Source organism: Struthio camelus, chromosome 20, assembly GCF_040807025.1.
Source record: "Struthio camelus isolate bStrCam1 chromosome 20, bStrCam1.hap1, whole genome shotgun sequence".
Lineage (NCBI taxonomy): Eukaryota > Metazoa > Chordata > Aves > Struthioniformes > Struthionidae > Struthio > Struthio camelus.
The window spans coordinates 4,598,979-4,604,978 of record NC_090961.1 but is presented as its reverse complement, the minus strand read 5'-3'; the positions used below and the strand labels follow the sequence as shown (position 1 = coordinate 4,604,978).

Sequence of the window (6,000 nt, the reverse complement as noted above, 5' to 3'; positions counted from 1 at the left end):
GCTGCCAGGGTGATACGGCAGATGCTGCATTCCTGACAGATTATTGTATGCCTCAAGTGCTGCTGTACTGCTGGAGGTTTGGAGGCTAAGTGACTATAACCATCTGAGCAGACTAATAATTCTGCAGAAATGCACTGCCTGCAGAATTGTTTTCTTGCCTCCAATACAAAATTTGGTAGTAAAAATACAGGACAGCTTTTCAGGGAGCTACCCGTGGCCAGCGCGTGAAAGCCCTGGCTGCGTAAGACAGTGCTCCTGGCCAGTCCGTCCTGCCTGCATCCGCTGGCCGCCTGCAGCGCTCCGCACCGCCTTGCCCTTTGCTCTCGGACAGCGTAACGCTGGACTTCACCCCGAACACACTGATACCGCTGGGATGGTGTAAACTTGGGCTTGTACAAACAGCAGGAAGCTCAGACCTCACTGCGTGCCCTGCTCACCCACCGCCTCTCCCCATGCTTTTTGCCAGGGTGGGAAGAGCCGGTCACCTCCAACCTGCCGAACACTGCAAACAGCATCTTCCTGGCCTGGGAAGGAGCGTGGGAAGACACCATCAGGCAGTGGCTAATAATTGGATTGTGGCTAATGCAGAACATCCCCTTGAATAGTTTCCTGATGTGGAGTTGCTCCTGGCAGGGTTCAGAGGTAGGGAAAGCTCTAGGGCTGGCGGCAAGTCTGGAGCTTGTTTCGAAAGGGCACTTTTGAGACCCTCTGGTCAAAAATTGAAAGTAGCTTTTGCGCTGTCAGTCCTTGGGGGGAAGAGACCCCCGTATTATAATGCAACATGGGGCTGGGGACTGGAGAAAACTAACTTTTTCAGCCTTGAAGGGTTTAAACAGGAAAAAGAAGATAACGTGGGTCCCACAAATAAGCAATGCACATGTGCTGCCATACCAGAGGCAGCATGTGTCTCTGATTTACATGCAATCTGGGAAGTGCCACATCCGCCTTATGTTTGGAAAATTTCAGCTCTTGAAAGCCTGAATTTAACCCCTGCCCTCTCTTCCCTCCTGCCTCTTCCAAGGGGCCCCAGCGTTGCTGCTGTTCGTCTCCGTGCAAACTCATGGGAAGAGCTCGCTCCAGGGGGAAGCGCTTGGAGGCTGAAGGAGTGGAGGGGCTCCTGCTCCACACAGGTGGATGTCACGACATGGCCTAGCCCATGTGTGTCGTGACAAAGACTTGAGAGAAAGGAAACCGCAGCAGCAAGGCAGGACCTCCAAACCCATCCTTGCTCTGCTTGGAGCTCCCAGGTCAGCTGAATTCTTCAGGAACATACTGCAAACCAGGAGATGTTGCTGCTTGATGAACAAAGCAGCAGAGCAGTGTTGTGTAGATGTAATTAAAGAGCCATTTCTTTTTCTTCCAGCATGGAGTACACCAGACATTACCCCTGGACAACGGAGCATTGAAGGATATGGCACAGGAGGGTGAAATACAGGCAGATGTTTCTAGTGATTGTTCAGCACTTTTCCTCTGCGTGCTTCCAGAAAGGACTTCAGCCCAAAAAAGGATGTCAAGACAGGAAGGATATTGAGTTGGCTTCGGCTCTGTCATACAAATAGCTTCGATGACCTTTCCCTAGCAAAACACCAACTATCACTGTATGCATTTATTCTAAAGAGTTGTCAGCTCTGGAAGAGCGCAGCCGTTTCACAAATAGGAAATATAAAGGCAGATAGATTAACAGATAAGTTGATAGATAGATGGATACGTGTGCAGTAGATAGAGAAATAGAGATGGACAGACAAATGCAACCTTTGCAAAACCTTACTTTAAGTGCCCTCATTTATAACCCTATGGGTTCTGATGCTTTTGGAAGGGGACTTCATGTATCTTCACACCGCTCCTGAGTGTGGCAGTATTTGCACAGTGTTAATCTCTCAGGTCTGATCCTGTACTCCTTCCCTCCAGACATGGTTCCCATCCAGATGGGGAAACTGAGGCACAGAGCAGCAAAGTAGCTTTCTAAAGGCCACGTAAGATGCAAGAAGCGATGTGAGGAATGGCAGACCCAGGACCCTAATTCTCCATCCCCTTTTCTAACCGTTGCCCCTTGCCACGTTGCCCAGGATGTGATCCCTGTCTCACTTCTAAGAAGATGTTGCCTCCTTTAAAGGGTAGTGAATACCCACCTACGGGATTTTGTATGCATGTGTGAGTCATGCGGGAAGAGCAGATAGGCGTGAGGTGGGAGCTGGGCACTTTCCAGGAAAAGCTGGGCTGAAACCACAGAAGCCATTTCCTTGCAGACGAGAACCATCCTACTCCACCAGAAACACAGCTTTGCATGTGCTGATCCCTCCGGGGGCTGAGATTTGCTTCCATAGTGCTGCACTGCAGAGCTGCCCCGTGTCCACCGCTGGACTGCTCCCAACAGGGGGTCCTCGCATGAGGAAGACCATGAAGGCCTGGGACCATCGCTGCCTCATTGCTGTTTTTGCTTCTGCTGCGTCTCTTGTGGGTGCTTGTGGGCACCCTGCTCAGGGGTTCATAGCTGACACAGGTAAAGATCTGTGGGTACCTGTCTTTTAAGTGGGACATAACACGTGGCCTATGAAAGTCTTGATTTTTGCCCACATTCCTAGCACTCTCCACCAGCAGCAGTTACATCAGGGATGTAATTCCATCTTCACCTGTCAAAACCCAGGCCTCTGAGCTTCACTGAAGAAACTACCCCATCACCTCGTTAGCAACAGCAGGCTCAGAGGCAGTCCGTCTCTGCACAGCCGCCCTAAGCTTTTCTGTCAGGTTTAACTCAAACCAGACCGCCATTCCTTAAGCAAAATCCCTCCTCCACCTCTGGAGGTGCTGGAGACCTGGGTTCACACAGCATGGAGCAGCCAGCACGCTTTCCTGCATGCTTCCTTGTAGCTGAGGCTGTAGAGGTGCAAATGCTAGCTTGGGTAATTTGCCCAACTTCTCCCATCCGGGAGAGGTGAAACAAAGGAAATCAGAATCGTGGCTGAGGTAGGAAGGGACCTCTGGAGATCATCTAGTCCAACAAACATCGCAGGCCCTGCAACATCGTTACGTTACATTTCTTTCCCTAGGTGGGACCATACCTGTGGGCTCAACCAGATAGCAATAGAAATCAGTTATGTTATTCTAAGCTTGCCTACTGATAGGTAGCCAAGACTGTCCAAAACGTTCTGAAAATGTCAAAACCCCAGGAATATTTCTTCACTGCATCTCCTCAGCCTGGCCCTACTTTCACTGTGAGATCATCTTCGCTCACAGGCCCACAAACACCAATCATGTGCGCTCTATAAACATCTAATGGAAGAGACACTTTTAATGTAATTATAATTTAGGCATAAAATATGTCACTTCTGTAGGATTTTGTTGTCTGGTGCGTAATTACTTTATGGCACTATAAAAATATATTACATTATGATGCCTTGCTGTGCTCTGCTCAAATAATTTATTGCACAGTAATAGTGTGGAACAGTATTCAAGACCATTGTATCCAATCCAGCATACAAATAAAAATTGTGGAAAATAATGATCTTGGTTAAATGCTCTTTTAATTATTTTGCAGTCTTGGCCTGTTTTTTTTTTTTTTTACCCCCAGTTTCATCTCCCACACCTCCACCAGATTAGGTTTGAAGTATTTAGAGGGAAACTTTTCAAAGCTCAAGAAAATACAGCTGACTATGTGTGGATTTTTTTTATATGCTGCCATTTCCAAACAATTGGGGGAAAAAAGAGTTTTTTGCTTTAGATTGACAGGAAATGAATATTTTCCCAAATGTCTTCCCAAGCGCGTTGAGAGAGCAGAGGCCGGAGAGCGGAGATGTCTGCTCGGTGTTGCCGCGGGACGGAGCCGCTCCAGGAAGGTTCTTTCTGCAGGGGTGCAGGCGCCGCTCCCGATTTTGGGAGGGATCCTTGTGTGATGGAGGAAGGCCACCGAAAGGAGCCGCCTGGGTCCAAATGGCTCTCCCGTGCCACTTCCATTCTACCTATTTTTATGTATTTATTTGTCACCATGGCCGCATAGCCCGACCCCAAGCGCTCTGGGTGCATTGGGGAGGAGACGGTCTGCAGGAAAACTCCAGGCAAAGCGCTCCCCATGAAGCAGAGTTTAAAGCTGAATTTACAGGTCGTGAAGGATTTGGGAAACTCAAAAATTACCGTTGGTATGGTAGGGACTCAGTGGCAGAAAGCAATGATACTTTCCTTTTCAATCTCTGCCTTTTCCTCTGTGTGTGTGTGTGTGTGTGTGCGCGCGCGCACGTGCATGCAGGAAGCCGTTGTGGATTTGGGAAGACGGATAATTTTATTCCAGTAAGGTCATGTCAGTGTAGCTGTTGCTTTGCCTCATGCAGTCAGCTGGGATTGGGCACAGAACCAGTCTGGGCTCAGCCCTGATGCTGGTAATACTGGTGCCTCCCTCCCTTCCCCTCCTCTGCACAGTTCAGGGGATGGACGGATGCACTCCATCAGCCAAATCCATGTGATTTCATCCTTTTGCAGTGGTGAGGGGAGCGGAGGTAGGATATTGCCTTACACAGGTACAAGCAAAAGGATGAAAGCTAAAAATAGCCGAGTTGGAGAGGCTGCATCTGCTGCAGGGGATGGCGAGGAGGGAGCCGGCGGGGAGGCAGTGGGTCGGGAGCCCTCTGCCCGGGACAACGCCGTGCCAGCGGGCTTCGCAGCGCGGCGAAGGAGCAGCAGCAGCTGGATTTGGAGACGGCGAGGAAGGGCAGCATCGCCGTGCCTGCAGCGACAGCCACCCCCTGCCCCAGGGAGCCTGCAGCCTGCCGGGTTCCCGCCACCGACACCATGTCGAATTTCTGCCTGCTGGTCAGAGACGCACGGAGGAAGGAAGAGAGGAGAGATGCTATTTCCTGCGCCAGCTGCGTTGAGTCACTTAAATCCCTTTGCTGCTAAACGTCTCCTGTAAAGGGAGAGTGAAAGCAGCAGCCCAGAGGGCTGCGGGTTGGAGGGCGCGACAGCAACACGAGGTGCCCGTCGTGCCACGGGTGCTCCTGCACCCAGGGCGCCTGCCAGGCTGGCTGCCGTGGCTGCCGCGGGGGCTGGCTGCGTGCGCGTCACCCCGGCCAGCGCGAGCCAGCGGGCAGTGCTGCCGCGCCGCCGTTCGCGCCCTGCAGAGCGGTGGCAGAGCCGGGCAGGGGAGGCAGGAGGGGGAAGCAGCCCCTGGTGACAAACCTGCTACCCTGGGGCTCTGTCTGAGCCGGCGAGCCTGGCCTGCAAATCGGGTTAGCTTAATCGCGCCCAGGAACCCCTGGCAATTCATTTGGGATGCTGCTTAATGAGATTTCAGCAGATGGAGATGTAACACCTTTGCTCTCGGCTGGGGCAAGGCCCACGCTGCACTGTTCAACCTGCGGTGACAGCCCTTGAACGCGCTGTCCCGCTCCGCCTGGGCTGCTCGACGGGGGCTTCGGGGCTGAAGCCCCAGGGCTGCTCCAGGGCAGATGCACCTCTCACCGCAAGCTCGTGGGAGACTTTCCCAAGCGCCTGTAGCAGGTCTGCTGGGGTACCGCGGGAGCCGCCTCCAGGATAGTGAGCATCCTTGGCAGGGGAAAGGGGTCCCCTCCGTCGCCTGGAGGGGAGGGCAGGGTCTCCCTCCGGGAGGTCTCTCCTCCACCTCCTTCTCTCTCTTTCTCCCTGGTTCCTATCCGGGCTGCAGCCTGGAGCTGGGACAAGGATCTAAAAATAGTGGTGGGGCCTGTATATGCATCTTCAGCAAAGAGACTCATAAATGCAGCCAGGACTGAAAATCAATTCTTTAAAGCTGAAATCAATAACAATAACTAATATTAATAGTGATTATCCTTTCTTTATTGCACTTTGCAGTTGGAAATGAATTGTTTTTAAGGATTAGCGGCAGCTGAACTCTGTAATGCAATGTAAGACTGAAGATTTACTATGAAAACACAGCTTATGAGCAAAGACCCATTACCGCTGATGGAATACACTTTCGAAATAGCCACAGCCATGGCTACTGCTGCTGCCGAGCAAATGAAGATGCAGAATGGG

The 6,000-nt window shown here is 51.6% G+C and overlaps 1 long non-coding RNA gene across 1 annotated transcript; it reads left to right on the top strand.

The window, feature by feature from the left end:
* The first annotated feature begins 392 nt into the window (after positions 1-392).
* Positions 393-3,492, top strand: LOC104138234 (uncharacterized). Its single transcript, XR_692888.2, has 3 exons — positions 393-642; positions 1,022-1,247; positions 1,364-3,492. It is a non-coding gene; the product is annotated as an uncharacterized lncRNA (long non-coding RNA).
* The last annotated feature ends 2,508 nt before the right edge of the window (positions 3,493-6,000 follow it).